Below are 18,471 nucleotides of genomic sequence, written 5' to 3' on the forward strand. Positions count from 1 at the left end.
CAGATGTAACTTGTGCAGAGAGAGTTAAATTTGGGTGGGGTGTGCTGAAACTGATATCTATATTGCAGTGTAAAAATAATGCAGCCAGTATATACCCTGCACAGAAACAAAATAACTCACACAAATCTAACTCTCTCTACACATGTTACATCTGCCCCACCTGCAGTGCACATGGCTTTGCCCATTTTGAGAACGAATTTGTACTGCGATCAGATCTGAATAAGGGCCTATGTGTTTGTGTGTGCAACAAGGTAAGTAACATATATAAGATGGAACATCCTTGTGCGTAAACTCAGTCACCTTCCTCTCCCCACCCAGGAACATCCAGTACATTTTATTTGCAAGGCATTTCCGAGACTGTGGGCCTTATTCTAGTTCACTCTTTCTGACAAAATCCCTCCTAGATGGACAAAACCATGTGCACTGCAGGGGGGCAGATGTAAAATGTGCAGATATATTTAGATTTGGATGAGTTATTTTGTTTCTGTGCAGGGTAAATACATGCTGCTTTATTTTTACACTGCAATATAGATCTCACTTTGAAGTAAAACCCCACCCAAATCTAATTCTCTCTGCACATGTTACATCTGCCCCACCTGCAGTGCACATGGTTTTGTCCATATAAGAAGGATTTTGTCAGAAAGAGTGAACTAGAATAACCCCCTGTGCCTCGCCTCTGCAACTGGAGCTCTATGCACCCAGACTACAAACACAAGGCCTGATTCAGACCTGTTTGCTAGGTCATCAACCCCCCCCCCCCCCAGCATGTGAGGAGATGTGTACAAGATCACATCCCATTCGACGGTCGCCAACCATTTAATGATTTCTCTCCTCTTCGGTAATAAAAGTCAGTCAGAATGGACTTTTATTACTGTCGGAGATGGTGGAAAAGGGGGCGGGCACTGATGTCATGTGATGTCAGCTGCACGCCCCAAACAAGCATCCGCCCATTTGCGTTCCCAGGGGAATTCCCAGTGTTTTTATGGGGATACCCTCCCTCCCTCACCCTTGCGCACGCCTCACCAAGTGTGATACTCGCAGAAGCCGTTTGTTCAGGGGGTCTGCACATGTGCAAATAAGTGCACACTCAGACCCCCACCATCAAAACAGGTCCGAATTCCAAACAAGCCTGAATCAGGCTGACAGTGCTACTTAACTGCGTCTGACAATGGCAGCGCACCTGCCGAAGCACATCAGGGAATATTGTTATTATGTGCATATAAAGTTACCATATTATGCAGCACTTTACAGAGAATATTTCATTATTCAAATGGGTCTTGTAGATTGCCAATCAGAGGAAGGAACGAAGTTTTTATATTGCCATGTGTAACATAAAGAAGTGGAAACGACAGTATATTGCCTCCAATTGTAATCATCTAGCTGGATAAGGTCACTGTTCATGGGGCATATCATTATGTACATGGTAAATGGTCATCCCAAAACCATGAGAGATGTTGCCTAGTTGTTAGCTGGTGGCCTTCATACCAAGTCGGCCCCTCGCATGACTCGCAGTGTATTTTTGTAATACTTACCCTCCGGAGTCCAGCGGAGGCTGCAGGAGCGCTGCCAAATTAATAGGAAAAATGGCACTGTGGCCAATACGGTAGTGGTTAGTTCCTATCTTCATCACCTTCCCCTGCTGACATGCTTCACTACTACTACCCAGTCTCTCATAACCCTTTCACACCAGAGTTGGACCCCGGAAAAACCCGCGACTAGCGCTGGTTTGTAAAGTTCCCGGGCCAAAATCCAACCCTGCTATGGAGAAGGGTTGTTCCCGGGTTCAACCCGGGGTTCTGGCCGGTGTGGAAGGTGGACAGGCCGGTGTGGAAGATTACCTGTCCACGTTGCAGGTGGACAGGCCGGGGATCCACACAGGCAGTGGGCGCAGATGACAGGACAGGCGGCGGATGAAGATGACGCAGCTCTCCGTCGCCATCACTGCCACTGGAGAGCTGCGTCATCTGCGCCCGCCGTCTGACCGGTCATCTGTGCCCACCGCCTGTGTGGATCACTGGCCTGCACCGAGGACCAGCAACCCGGGGTGAGTGTTGTCCACCGCCTCTCCCGCCATCACAACTCCTGGCTCCTCGCCACACCAGAAAATGAAGGGTGTGAAAGGGGCCAACCCAGGTATGCCCCGGCATGATCCCTGGGCCGAATTCCCCGGGTGGGTACCTGCATTTTCTGGTGTGAAAGGGGTATTAGACTCCTTCTCCAACCACCTACCCCGAGCAGACATGTCTATGCAGAGCTGCTTGTTACTACAACTGTGCAGCTCTCTATGCTTAACTTCCCATCAATCAATAATATTGCGCCTAGGGGTGTTGTGTATGGAGGCTAAACTGATACTTATTCCATTTTCAGACAAGGAATATAGAGGTCCGGCTAGTGCTACGCTACGAGCTGTACCATTACTAAAATGGAAGCAGCTGTCCCTCCCTACAGCTACTGCCTGTGAAAAGAAACGCCATGCTATATTACTATCGCCCTAACTAGAAGCACAGAACAAATCTGTTGCTTCCTCCCACACTGACAGCTGCGACCGTCATCTGATCTGCTGCGCTGGCTGCGGCTGCCCTCCTCACTCACCCACACACACACATACAAAATCACACAGAGGCACGCAGGAGTCAGACATGACATGAACGCCACGGCCACGCCTCCTGTACCCTGCGCCAGCGGGAGCCAATCACAGACGGAACGGTGTAAGGCAAATGCAGAGCCGTGTAACATTCGGTATAGCGTTCGCCAGTGTGTACTCTGCGCTGTGATTGGCCCATACTTTGTATGGTGGGTAACCAGGAAGCGCACAGTGCATGGAGGAGAGGGCTGATAGATTCAGTCAGTGCAGCAGGTATATGGAGTAGGTGTATGCTGTGAGCAGCCTCACGGATGAGCCGGTAAGGGGAACACTGACATTATCGCTGGAGCTTTTTACTATTATTATTTTTTATTCGTTTTAATCTTTGTATCAGTCACTGCACTGGAGATGGGTCATGTTCTTAATCAGGATCTATATATACTGCAGCAGGAGTAGCAATGCTCATTCCATTGACACAGTGTCTGTGTTCTTTATATGATAAGAGATTGTTGGTGGATGTAGACTCTACATGGTGTGATTTTGTTTGTCTTTTTTTCTTAAAGTATCCACATACATTCAGTATACACAACCCCTTTTATTGACACACGTACTGTACCCATATCACTGGGAATGCTGTTCCTACTGCTGTTAGGTTGCTGTACTGTGCATGTTGCAACTAGACAGCCTCAGGAAGTGTGACAGTGACTGCGTTGTTTTAAGGTACTTGTTTATTATCTGTTTACCCTCTATCCAGAGGACAGGGTAAATTTACAAGTGAGAGATGTTGCCCATAGCAACTAATCAGATTCTACTTATCAATTTCGGTGTCTACTGCCTTCTGGAGGATAATCACTAGAATCTGTTTGCTATGGGCAACATTTTTCACTTCTAAAAACTTGAATTTTTGTAAATTTATCTGCACAGCTTCAAGCAAGAGGGACAATGACATAATCAGAATCAGCTTTATTGGCCAGGTATACTGAAGGTGGGTACACACGGGTGCAATTATGTATGAAATCGCTGGCAAAATGGTCGCTCAGCGACCATATTGCCAGTGATTTCATGTGCAGCCGGCGATAGATGGCTGGGAGCGCGCTCCCGCGGCCAGCCCTTCATGGTCGCTGGTCGCAGGAGCATGCTCCAGCGGCTTCCCCCAGCGATCGCCGGGCAGGAGGTCAGCGCCGGAGAAACCAGCGCTGTTCTCCATGCCCTGCGACGCTGCTACCTCCCTCCTCCCGTCACCTGCTGCTGCGCTCTGCCTCCGCCCCGTAGCAGTGTCTCCTTTTCATCGCTGATGAAAAGGAGACACTAGCAATATGATTGCTGGGGATATATTGCTAGCAATATATCCCCAGCAATCATATAGACCCGTGTGTTCACAGCATTACGTATACTAGGATTTTTTTTTCGGTTTGCTGTGCAGCAGCCAGGTTGGCACCAAGCATACAGTATAAGCAATATAAACAGGTGGGGGAACATGTACAGTCATAGAGAGTTATTCCGAGGGGACACCGTGTTAGATTATGTGCAAAGGCACGACTAGACCGTGAGGTGTTCATGTGTCAACAGGTGAACTGCTTGAGGGAAGAAACTTTTTAGGCTTCTGGTGGACCTTATGGGAATATCCCTGTAGCGATGTGGTTGGTCCTTGACTATCTTCGTTGCCCGCTTTTTTTTTGCTCTGGACAGGTCCAGGACCTGGACAGAGGGAAGGTCCATCTGATTATCTTCTCCTCAGTTCTGACTACCTTTTGGAGTCTGCATTTGTCTCTCGCTGGCGGAGCCGTACCAGACCAGTATTGAGCGCAGTACAGACCTCACAATCGTGGCGTAGAAGAGGAGCAGAAGCTTTGAAGTTGAACTTCCTCAGTTGCCTAAGGAAGGACAGCCTCTGCTGCTTTTTTCCAACAATAGTATCAGTGTTGGGCCCCCATTTAAGATCCCGGGAGATTGTGGTTCCTAGGAACTTGAAGGAGTCCACTAGCGACACCACACTGTCAGTAATTGTTAGCGGAGGAACACCAACAACCTTCTTCCTAAAGTCCACTACCATTATTTTATACAATTTGTACTAGATTGCATTGAATAGGTTTTGCAATGCAAAACACCCAGCAATTGTACCGTGTATGGGCACCTTAACAGATAGGCAGAGGGTTCATGTGGCAACATACTGGCAGCAGGTATGTGGATGTAGACAGGCAGACACATTAATTTTACAGGGTTACAGGCAGCAGGTTCAGTGGATAACAGACAGACATGCCACAAGTTCAGTGATTGCAGGTATCTAATGGTTGGTTCATGGACTAAAAGAATGGCAGTGCATTGAGGTGTGATAAACCAGATATTTATCTGATAAGATTAGATATGATAAATAACCCAAACCAAATTTATTTACTTTATTACCTTTAAATATAACGGCAACGCTGAAATGATTGCACACCCACACAACCTTTGTATAAAATGTATGGCAATGCTTTACTTAAAGAATAGCTTCATTACAGGTACTTGCAAATGCAGACTAACACAAGAAACATAAAATTGATTAGCTAATACTTAAACAGTAATTCTAAATCAAATCAAAATGGACACCTTTCAAGGACAGTGATCAGCCATGATTAAACCTCCTTCATAATTACCTCCAGCCCCCTGTGCTTCCTTGTTCTTTCTCAACTGCCTTGTCCCTCCTTCTATCACTCTGATATTTAAACCTTTATCACATTAATTAATTAATTACTCATAAGCATTGAGTCTTATTGGAAAGCTCTGCTTTCAATCATGATGTCATAATTAACCCAACACCCAACTTCAGTGGCCTTGTGGGTCTACGCATGTGTGGCCTTGTTCCCATATAGTTTGTTCCCATTTCTAGACAAAACTGTGCAGACTGGCTGTCTGCCCTTGTCCTCTGTTACATCAATAAGGCATTCTTAAACCCAGAAATCCAAAACAATATCTCATAAGAAATTACTTATTTCAGCAGTATTCTGATTCCACACGCCATCTTGTAACGATATATGCAAGTCATGCCTAACAAAATGGCCGCAGTGTCTGACATATTATCACTGTTTAGCGCAAAGGGAAGGCCTCATACGCAGTGAATAGTACATTGTGCAACAGGCAAAAGTCATCTGCAGCAATAATAGCGGCAGTCAGGAAAACAGAATATAATAAAAACATAGATTTATTGATTAGTTGATTTTCTGTATTATCAGTCCATCCTCAACTTTTTTCATATCTCCGAAAAAAAGTTCATATCTCTCGTACTGTGCATCATTTGTTTCTCTCTTAATACATCGGAAAACCTTCTTGAAGCATTTCACTAGTATACAGAAAAATCAATAATATTATCTTGGCAAAAACATTAAACTTCTTAAAGCATATATGACATTGACTTATGCGAACCAGTTATTGGGGTTCAACCAAATAAACCAACTGTAGGGAATCACATCACTCACACCTGTTCAATAAACTAATTTTTTTAACCCAAATAATTTAATTCAACTTTCCTTTTAACGTGACCATTAGTTTAGTATTTGTGATGCTTGTACCATATTTTAATTATATTCACAAATTCAAATACAATTTTATAAACTTGGGATAATGTAAATAAGTGTGTTTCTTTAATATACCATGTGTTACTTTCAAATCTTCATGTTGAATCACCACTGTATTAATTAGTAAAAGTAAAATTTATTACAATAGATCTTGTTTGTAACCATTTAGAAACCTTATGTTTGTAAATATAATATAATCCTTGTGGTAATGTCCATATCTTAAGAGACAGTATGTTTGAGAAAACATCATAAGAAACAATTCAATGAGTACTCTTTTTTATCTAGATTTTATACTAGCACACCCAACTCTGTCACATAACTACATGTTTTGTTGTACTCCAAAATATCTCCTGTTATTACACTCTTTACCAATTTTTAAACCTAGAGTCAGTAACCTTATAAGATTCACTTGTGTAAATCCTACATAGAAAATTAAATGTTGTTTGATTTGACTGCAAATATAAGTAGCCATTAACCCAACATTACCAGAGTGATACCGTAGATGACAATATAAACAACAATCAGTTTACCTTATTGTTCTTTTTATCAGCTCATGATGAGCGTCTTAAAGAAGAAATGTCAGTTTGCATATAGATATTATATTTGCACCATTGTTACCATCCTTATTTAGAATGCCTCTTCTTTACCGATACCTTACCAGATGTATTCTATCAATGGTTCTGGTGTGGGCGTTCTCAGTTACTTTTATGTTATTACTAATATATTTATTTTAAACCTTCTAATTAGTTTAACATATTGGCTATCAGTATTTTATTACCATCCTCTGATGCATACCGAAACCTGGGAGCATCAGTAGTATGATGTATATGTGTGTCTGTTATGATTATACTTGTGGGATTAAAATTAAAAGCAGAAGTAGAATACACCACCATGACTCTAGTAATACCTCTTTGATAACTATACACACTGTCCTTGCCAGCAACCAATCCCTGGTAACCCTCATTCACTATAAAAATATGAAAACTTAAAAAAACAAAAATGACTTCTTCAGTTAGTTAATGTATGGGAAACTTGGTCACTCATGGGGATCATTGTTTTACACCTTGTCCACAACCCGCAGGGACACCACTAAGGGTATCCCCCGATTCCGTGGACCTCTTCTTGCCCACAACCCGCAGGGACACCACTAAGGATGCCCCCCGATTCCGTGGATCTTGTCTTGGTCTGTGTGGGGGCCCTGGACAGGCCCATCATCAAATAAGTTTATTAAGTTAGAATCCCAGTCACCATATTTATCTGCATCAGTTTCTTTTTCTTTCAACTGATATCACCACCAGGTCGGAAACCTTCTTGCAGTGAGACGCATTAATTCAATCGGTTTGTTTCACAGGGACGGGTCTTGCCTTTGATCTACGAGACATTTAATTGTAAGAATTTTCTCACCATTGCATAGTCTCCAGGCTGGACCTTATAACAACATCCCTTCATAAGCTTGTTTGCTTTTCTGGCAAAGTATTTAGATAATGTGAGAATTAGAGTGACAAGTCTGCTGCTGGATGTTGAATAGGGATTGATGGTCTCCCAAAAAATGTATATATCAATTAAAATAATGATCTTATAAGGGGACAGGTTCAGTGGCTGCTGAGGAGTAGTGTGAATGTCATACAAAACCGAAGACAAAACTTCAAGTCAACTCATGGTAATTTCCACACCCACCCTAAATAATGTGTTCTCAATGTGCATTTGTTAACATGTTCAATTTTGACTAAAACCTTTTAGTGTGTGGTGAGTGCAACCAAATTTTCATACCCATATTTTGACTTATTCCTTAGAATACCTTTACTGTCAAAATATGTACCTCTATGATTTTTTTTTTTTTTTTTTTTTTTAATACTACCATATACCTTATGGGATAACATATCTGCACACAAATTTCTCAATAAATTTCTTTGCTGTAAAGGATGCTGTACATGGGACAGCTGGAATGTTCCTTAATCAAGATAACATATCAGATACCATTTAAATATAATGACAATTTTAAATGCATGTAAATTCCCAAAAAAATAATTTTAACCTTAGGAATGGACCAGTGGTAGGAGAAATGTTTGATGGTTCTATAGGAATAATTTTCCTGAGTTCATTCTTCTGCAGATGCGTTTGGGCCTCTGCATAAGATGAAATCAACATACATGCCCTCTCTCTCCTTACATGGGTCATCCCATGGGCAGCTTCCGCATATGCCAGGAGGAGGGGTTTGGGGAGCTACTGATCTGCCCCCACCATCTTTACATAGGCCATTAGCCTTTTGACTGCATCCATTCATCATCCATTGGCACATTCCTTTTAAATACACAACTCTTGATGTTTTATGAGATTCTGCTGGTCAATTTGTAAAAACATTAAATTGTATAGTGGTGTGATTCACAACAGTGGCCATCTTATTTTTGTTACCAAGTGCAACAAGATCACTTTATAACATGTGAGCTTGACACTTAACAACTACTGCCTTTGCAGGGAGTTGCACAGCCTCAATGAGCTCCTTTACTTGCTGTGATATTAGCGTATTATATCATAGCAAAATCACGATGGAAAATGAGGATCTCTAAATCCAATACTACCGCATATCCCGTATATGGCCATCCTGAGTCTCCTTGTTGGTGACAACTACAACCTTTGTAGATGGTAGTGGTGTGTCAGAGATATCAGGTCTAATTGGAGAAATTTTGCTTTAAATATTCCTCACAATCATGTTCTAAATCCTGCCTCTCATCCATCCTCTGGGACTCCTGGGTCCCACCAGGTAGCAGAGTAGCAGGATTTGGCGTACCACACCTGACAATGGTCAGGTCATGTGGCGCTGGGAGCAAAAGTTCCCAACAAGAGTACCATGCACTGGAAATGTGTAAAAGATTAGAAAAGATGTAGCATTAGAGACACATAGTGTGCGGTGTTCTGTAATTTCTATACAAAGGCTGCAGCAGCCGCCACAGTCCTTAAACATGTTGGTTAAGCAGATGCCACTCGGTCAAGTGTGCAACTGTAGAACCTGATGGGTCTATGTGAACCCCTATGTATATGTGTTCAAACTCCCAAGGCCTCTGCTTGTTGTTCATTACAGTAAAGACAGGTATACTGATAAATCTGATATATCCAGTGCTGTGGTTTCTGTCAGTGCGTGTATCAGAGCCTCAAATGAAGCAATTATGTCAGTATATTGTACTTTGCCAGCTCTGTGTCAGTACTTTGCCAGCTCTGTGTCAGTTAGATTCAGTAGTAGTAATAGAAAAGGTGTCAGTAAGAGAATCCTGTAAAGAATTTAAACACATCATTAGATCATAAACATATTGAATCAGCATTGTGGTAGCAATCATGCAACTCATTGTGGGACATAGTGGGGCTGTCCATAAAACTGGCTTAATTGAGTCCACGTATATTGGACTGTGCTGTAAATAAATGTAGTAAGTACTGACTATCTGCTATTTGATTGTAAGAACTATGCAGATCATAAATCAATGATTAGATGACTGTAATACTTCCATAACTGTAAAGTGAATTGATTTTCACTAAAAAAATAATAAGAATAATCGCATTGGGTAGATAACCTGCAATAACAGAGTGTTGCAAATACTATGGGTATTAAATAGTATGCGTTGTTGTAAAATCTGAAAAAAAAAACTATTTCTTGTGGTCCATAGATGTTTAGAAACTTGTGACATGATTAGTAATGAAAAACTCATCAAAATACTCTAACCCCGTGAGGGTCCTCATATCGGTTAGTGCCTTCTGACAGCAGTCTCTCATGGATTCCTGTTAATAATACACAATTTCTTCCAAACCACTCTGAGAAAAAACAATCATTAAATCATTACAAATATTTGAGAGAATATCATGATTAGTTGTGCAGCAAATGCGATTTACTAGTAGCAGAACCCAGTAGTGCTGCACCTAATTGTGACCTCCATTCCTTATTTGTGGGCTCATATGCATGACCAATGGATCTAGTAAAGTGGCAACATGCAATCAGATAAATCAGTAAGCATAAAAATGCAACTCAATATGCATCTTATAATAATCACTATAAAATCTGTATTTTTTTCAATAAGGGCTTTGATAAGCATTCTGCAGCATTACCTGCAGACTCAATATTTTTTCTAAATAATTTCTAGTAGCTCAGTAATAATAATAATAATAATAATAATATTTTTTTAAACACTTGCTTTTTCTGTGCAAAATGAAATGCATCAATTTGTAAATTAATCTTTTCTCTGGAATGGTCACACCTCTATTGGCTGGGATTTAATTAATAAAACAAGCAAAAGTAATAGCATTATTAAGCTCAGACATCATATTAGCATTTGTCATTTGAAAAAAAAAAATGGCAGTTTTTAAACAGATGTTGACAAAACAACATTATCACATGAGGGAAGCAATGGGGAGGGGGCTGGAGGTCATCCTTGGGTAAAAAAAAATTAGTTTATTGAACAGGTGTGAGTGATGTGATTCCCTACAGTTGGTTTATTTGGTTGAACCCCAATAACTGGTTCGCATAAGTCAATGTCATATATGCTTTAAGAAGTTTAATGTTTTTGCCAAGATAATATTATTGATTTTTCTGTATACTAGTGAAATGCTTCAAGAAGGTTTTCCGATGTATTAAGAGAGAAACAAATGATGCACAGTACGAGAGATATGAACTTTTTTTCGGAGATATGAAAAAAGTTGAGGATGGACTGATAATACAGAAAATCAACTAATCAATAAATCTATGTTTTTATTATATTCTGTTTTCCTGACTGCCGCTATTATTGCTGCAGATGACTTTTGCCTGTTGCACAATGTACTATTCACTGCGTATGAGGCCTTCCCTTTGCGCTAAACAGTGATAATATGTCAGACACTGCGGCCATTTTGTTAGGCATGACTTGCATATATCGTTACAAGATGGCGTGTGGAATCAGAATACTGCTGAAATAAGTAATTTCTTATGAGATATTGTTTTGGATTTCTGGGTTTAAGAATGCCTTATTGATGTAACAGAGGACAAGGGCAGACAGCCAGTCTGCACAGTTTTGTCTAGAAATGGGAACAAACTATATGGGAACAAGGCCACACATGCGTAGACCCACAAGGCCACTGAAGTTGGGTGTTGGGTTAATTATGACATCATGATTGAAAGCAGAGCTTTCCAATAAGACTCAATGCTTATGAGTAATTAATTAATTAATGTGATAAAGGTTTAAATATCAGAGTGATAGAAGGAGGGACAAGGCAGTTGAGAAAGAACAAGGAAGCACAGGGGGCTGGAGGTAATTATGAAGGAGGTTTAATCATGGCTGATCACTGTCCTTGAAAGGTGTCCATTTTGATTTGATTTAGAATTACTGTTTAAGTATTAGCTAATCAATTTTATGTTTCTTGTGTTAGTCTGCATTTGCAAGTACCTGTAATGAAGCTATTCTTTAAGTAAAGCATTGCCATACATTTTATACAAAGGTTGTGTGGGTGTGCAATCATTTCAGCGTTGCCGTTATATTTAAAGGTAATAAAGTAAATAAATTTGGTTTGGGTTATTTATCATATCTAATCTTATCAGATAAATATCTGGTTTATCAGGTGTTGGCATGCAGACTATGATTTCAAAGAAGACAGGCAGTGGGGTAACAGGAATTATGTTAAGTCAGGTGTGGCAGAAGGAGAGACAGGTAGGTGGCAGGTTCACAGGGTTACCAGCACTGGGTTCAAGTGGTTACACAGACTGGTAGAGGCCCCCATAAACTATGCTACTTTGGGCCTTATTCTAGTTCACTCTTAGAGGCAAATTCCTTCTCAAATGGAGAAAACCATGTGCACTGCAGGTGGGGCAGATGTTACTTGTGCAGAGAGAGTTAGATTTGGGTGTGGTTTTTCTTCAAAGTGAGATCTATATTACAGTGTAAAAATAAAGCAGTCAGTATTTTCCCTGCACAGAAACAAAATAACTCACCCAAATCTTATTCTCTCTGTGCCTGTTACATCTGCCCCTCCTGCAGGGCACATGGTTTTGTCCATCGGAGAAGGAATTTGCCTCTATGAGTGAACTAGAATAAGGCCCTTTGCCTGGCACTTGATGTGTGATTTCAATCCTCAAGCGGAGGGTGGACAAACAAATACTTACATATTTTTACTATCTCCAAGCATTGATTAGGCAAGAATGGTCAATGATAAACAATGTTATTGTCAATAAATGCCTTTGATACTTATGAAATACTTGTAATGTTACTTTAGCATACCATAGTGCAGTGGTTCACAAACTGTGTGCCATGGCTCCCTGGGGTGCCTCGGGACACCTGCAGGGGTGCCACGGGTTGGTGGTCCAGGACAAATTCAAATTGTTTATGATCAATTATTTATGGACAAAACCAGTGCTGGTGGCTGTCAATCATAATATATGTGTACAATCAGAAGCAAATCATGCCCTTTAACATGTAACTGAACCTAAGAAGCACATATAAACACAATCTACTTAATTTTATATTTTGTTTTGGGCCTAGGGGTGCCTTGGAAAAATTCTGATACTCTAGGATGCCAAGATTCAAAAAAGATTGGGAACACCTGCCATAGTGACATCTAACAAAAGGTTTAAAACACTGAAGCAGCAAACTTTCTGAATAACAATACTTGTGTCATTCTTAAAACTTATGGCCATGGCTGTATGTCATTTTACTCTAGTGACCTTTTTATATATGTAATTTGTTTATGAATATGTAACTCAGCCACTAAACTTCTAGTTATTGTGCAAACAGATCAGGGCCCTTATTCTGATCGGTGCGGATATTCCCGCATTCTTACGGAGCGGTCCGCACGCCACGGTGTTCTGCCGCGTGCGGCCATCGTCCGTAGAAACGCCCACGTGTCCTCCGCATTCGGACGGACTCACTCTTTAAGAACAGGGCGTGTTTACGGACGACATACAAACCATGCGTGTGCGGGAGAAACACTCAGATTCTGCACGGTATTACAGAGTATTACAGAGTATGCTCGGGAATACCGCATCCGAACGGGAGCCAAGCGGTGCTACCGCCCGTAAGCGGAGTATTTACGCCAAACAACCCACTATTATGTATCTTCTGCAATACATCACATGACCCACTTATTCAATTACCTATCCTCATAAAAAACTGCTTATTTGGAATTGGAATCAATTAGATGCCAATATATCCTTACAAGCATGCCTAACACATGCATTGCACACATTAACCCTTACAGCAATTTAAGTGCAATGGTTTGTATTAGACCCTGTGTAAAAGATTATAAACAATCTACACATATACTGTTTAATGTGCAAATAAAACCAACAACTGTGAACTTGCATAAAACATTTATTAGAATCAAAAATTAACATTTAAATAAAAAAAATATACATTAATAAATTAGACTAGGAGATCTCGCAGGTCCTGCAGATCGGCTAGTAATAGCCTCAAATGGTGCTCCGCCCGCAGGAGGGCCCCCCGAACCCCCTCATCTGCCGGTGTGGTGTCATCTGTGGGCATGTCAAAGGGGCAAAAATTAGTCATGATATTCATGCATACATTTCACATACTGCTACATAAATTGCACAAATGCTAGGTGACATGTGTGTGTATATATATATATATATATATATATATATCTATGTAGAGAGATAGAGACACACATAGATAAATAGATATGACACATACATATATACATACATGCAAACTTATTTACTACATACTGTGTTTTTTTCCCTCTACCCTTTACTCTGCAGAAGACATAACAGTCATAGTGTTTCTTCTCAGTCACAACCCACCCATGACTAACCAATGACAAGCATGTCATGGCCTCCGTCAATAAGAACTTGTCACAATCTCCTCAGTCTAAGTTCAGTGATGGTTCGTGGCATGGGAGTTATGCAAATGTCAGGAATGCACAGTACACATCCTCAAAATCATAATTCTGTCTAAACCAACCTACAATTCTGTGAGGGCAAAAAAACAATCTGAACTACAGGGGGTGTTTAGGTAGAGGAGGCTCCTGGGACACTGGCAACTTGTGACTCCATTCCAAGGTAGGCCGGCCCATACTCCATTTATAGCATACATCCTATAGTTTATAAATAACATTCACCAACAATATAGATTCCACTATTTGATGGGTCATAATCAACGCTTGCAGCAGGTGAATTTAATCCACAAATGATCCACTCATCCCTTTACTCCAGGATCCTGTTTAACTACAACGGTTATGTGGCAGTCAAAATGGAGCTCAAAGCCATCCCACAAACCTGTGTAATTCAGAGGTGTCCTGGATGAAAGGGATGCCTTGGACACCCCATCTAACCCGTACCTGTATCTGTAGCTACCCACTTTGGGGTCTGTATTAATAGTATTGTACCAAAAATTTTTATCGCCAGTGCTACATAACAAATACCAGTACAACTACTTCATGAATGATGCATTATGTAAACATACCGATCAGATGGGACTCCGGGGCCTGACACGCCTCCTCCCCCTCGGAATCGGACACCTCTGGGGCAACCGTGGCCTCCTCAGCCCCCTCCTCCGCCAGCTCCTCCGCCACCATCACCTCGTCCACCTCCTCCGCCACAACCAGCTCCTCCGCCACCATCACCTCGTCCACCTCCTCCGCCACAACCAACTCCTCCACCACCACCACCTCCACCTCCACCTCCTCCTCCACCACCTCCACCTCCTCCTCCGCCACCAACACCTCCTCCTCTGCCACCAACTCCTCTTCCACCTCCTCCACCACCACCTCCTCAGGCACCTCCTCCTCCTCCACCACCTCCTCCACCATCTCCTCCACCATATCCTCCACTTGCTCCTCCAACATTTCCTCCTCCTCCTCCACTTGGTCCTCCTCCACCCTTGCCGCCACCTCCTCCTCAGGCTCTTGCCCCTCCTCCTCGGCCATGGCTGCCTCGGCCTCTTCACGTGCCTGTCGGGCTCGGGCTCGTGCTGTGTGGTAGAAAAAAAAATCATGGTCAATGTCGGGTCATTGGGGCACATGTATTAATCCATAACAAGACATACATGGAAGGGTGATAATGATGGCAAACGATGCTGGAAAGTAGCTCCTTACTGTTAATGGACTCCAAAATGTGACATTTAAAATATTATGTGATTGTTATTAATTTGTTCAAACATTACAACCCTGGCATTTATCAATGTGTAACACATATTAGATCTGGCACATTGTATGCATCAGAATCATCAATGCTATGTCATTACATATAAAAGCCACATGACTGCATGTTAACCAGGAAGAAGCACACATAACAGTCTATGGACTTTTAAACCCATGGACACCCACTTATCATGAGACACATTTTATTGTTTATATATGCTATGTTGTAAGTGCGAATTTTCATAGCTAAAATACTCACAATCAGCTATTTCGCCCCTAATTTGCTGTAACAGCTGGGGCTGGCGCCTGCGGAGGTCCGACCACCGCCTCTCGAGCTGCCCGATGCTCCTCCGCACCCGAGTGCGGGCGTAAATCCTGCGCCCTGCCGCAGCATAGGCCCGGCGTTTATGTCGGTTGCTGATAAAGGGCCCAGCACGGCCCAGCCTTGTCTCCATGACGGAGACAAGAACCCTCAGCTCCGCAGGAGAAAACGGGTCTGCCCTTCGTGTCTCCGCCATGTTAACAATGGCATCAATCAACCAATCAGGTGGTGGCATTGGTTTATCACAGTTATTTGTGTTAATAACTTTATTGTTCATCTTTACATGAGCAGCGTCTCTGCGCCAACACAAATGGTGACAAATTCGCATGCCTTCAAAACAGTAGTGCTGATGTATGGCAATGAACAAATCTGATATATATAAAACACAGTGTGTATGCACTTAGCAAATCCAATGACGCCTCGCTCCGCCAAGCAACGCGTGCTATAGCTTAGCAACGCATAGCTGTACTTCGCATTACTTACTCTATGCATCTATGTGTATGCGTACATTTATGTTTAAAAGACACATACACATACTTGCAGGTATCCTGAGTCCAGCATTATACACCAGCGCTGCCTGCCTGGCTGCCTGCCTGCCTGCCTGCCTGCCTGCTCCTTGAAATGTTTAAACATGTTTAATAAATTCAAATATCATATATATATATATATATATATATATATATATATATATATATATATATATTTCTGCAAACAAATCATACATCAACACAGGAAAAAATCCCCAACACATTAGAGAATAAATCAATGTACTCACCAGTCATCAGGGATAGTATCAACTACAATAATGAAGATATAACAAACACATAAGATCCCTTGTAGAAGGTATAATAATGAGCACCTATATTGTACTTCCCCCAAAACTAAGCACATATGATAAATATCTACTATTTCTTTGCCATTAGGAGGGCAGGCTGGATAATTGTCGTTTTGTAACACTGACAACTACCACACTGTACTTATTTGAAGGGGTGATTTTGACAACAATTGGTGTGTTCTGGTCAACTAGATAAAATGTACCTGAAGTATCTTTGCGCCACAGAGTCCCGCAGCTGGTATCCCCTCCGGCATTCAGGGGCGCGGGATGGGCGGATCTTGCGGCTCAGATGGTACCTCCCACTCATCAAAGGGTATCTCACGCCGCACAGCAATGTTGTGGAAAAATATACACAGGCCCACGATCCTCGACACCATTTGAGGCGCATACTGTAAGTCACCACCAGTGCGGTGGAGCACTCTAAATCTACCCTTTAAAAGGCCAATTGAGCGCTCCACCACTTGCCTGGTGGCAACATGCGCCACATTGAATGCCTCCTGTGGGCCCGGTGCTGGGTAGCTGTACGGCGTAAGTAGCCAGGGCGTACATGGGTAACCGGAGTCACCCAGAACCCACGCATCACGGCCTTCCAGCTCTTGTAGTCTTTGCCATATCCCGGTTTGTCGGATAACATGAGAGTCATGGGCACTTCCGGGAAACTTCGAGTTGAAGGCGAGAATCTCCATTAATGGGCCACATACCACCATCACGTTCAGTGAGTGGAACAATTTGCGGTTCCTATATATCTTCTCACTTCGAGATGGAGGCACAAATGGTACATGGGTGCCATCCACAGCCCCTATCACATTAGGGAAGCCAGCAATTTGATGGAAGGCCTGCTGGCTTCTGCGCAGGGTCTCGGTGGCAAATGTCATGGCCATGAAGTGCCCCTTGCGCCTGAACATGGCCGACGTCACACGCCTCAGGATTTGGCAGAAGGCCGGCTGAGATATTCCAGCAAGTACTGCCACTACTTGTTGGAATGATCCTGAGGCGCAGAAATGCAACACCGCCAGCAGCTGTGTGTGAGGCGGAATTGCTGTCGTGATCCCGTGTAGAGGTTCCAGATCACTCTCAATTAACGAGAGCAGATCCAGAATTACATGTGGCGGTAACCGGTACCTAGTAAGTACCTCATCATCGGGCATAGCAAACAGAGTCACCCGTGTGCGATAGATTCTAGCACGTCCTGGCCTCCTTGGGCGACGAGTGGGGAGAGCCGCAAGTGCCCTTAGCCTCCTTTCCATGTCCCGCAGCATTGCTTCAGCAACCTATAAAGAAATGAACATAAATACTGATGGACCTATGCACATAATGGCCATATCCCACTACAAATAGATTTGTAGGCTTCAATACGTACAATAGATGGCCGCCCCGTAAAATCCCGAGGATCCATTTGACTCTATAATGATGTAACAATAATATGAACTCAATACACACCGTCCTAAACACACAGATGCTTACAACATCGAACTACTAAACACTACTTGAGTATCCAAGGTGTCTGCATTTGTTGCCGACATCATGTACTATGAGACATTCCAGCTAGTGCTGGGACATGTTGTCCTGCAATAGATGAACACACACAGGTTTCAGACCTGTGAGTGAAATAGTGAACATGTGACATGTTGCAATAATGCTACAAAGACTTTGCTGGCCCAACAATCTGTAGTCAGTGAGCCAATGGTGCATACATTCATACACTTACATTGTTAATGGATATCATATCTACAAGGACCATGGAAGAGCTTACCTTACACCCTGACAAGGCCAGATCTGGAGACAAATGATTCTAGCAGCAACTCACTATTTATAGGCCTGTCACATGTGTGGTCTATAACAGTAGTGATGAGTATTGCATGACTTGTGGCCTGGATTTTCGAAGGGATTGGGCTACTTTTAGCTTGCAATCAAACGCCACAATACCACAGTAGTCATGAACCAAATGTCATGTCATGCTAGCAAATAGCATGTGTATTGTGCGATAGTCACAGGTGTAGCAGAAGATTCTATGCAATGTTAGAATTGGTGACCAGTATTTCATGTCGAAGTTTCGCCAGGTTTTACACAA

At 42.3% G+C, this 18,471-nt stretch overlaps 1 protein-coding gene across 1 annotated transcript in view; it reads left to right on the plus strand.

Moving 5' to 3' along the window:
- Positions 1–2,732: 2,732 nt before the first annotated feature.
- PIGA (phosphatidylinositol glycan anchor biosynthesis class A) overlaps positions 2,733–18,471 on the plus strand; it is a 33,596-nt gene continuing 17,857 nt past the window's right edge. The window contains exon 1 of the mRNA XM_083172440.1: positions 2,733–2,903. The gene's annotated coding sequence lies outside the window, so the exon portion shown is untranslated. The remainder of the gene's footprint in view (positions 2,904–18,471) is intronic.

Source organism: Crinia signifera, chromosome 2 (assembly GCF_055691185.1).
Source record: "Crinia signifera chromosome 2, ASM5569118v1, whole genome shotgun sequence".
In the NCBI taxonomy this organism is placed as follows: Eukaryota; Metazoa; Chordata; class Amphibia; order Anura; family Myobatrachidae; genus Crinia; species Crinia signifera.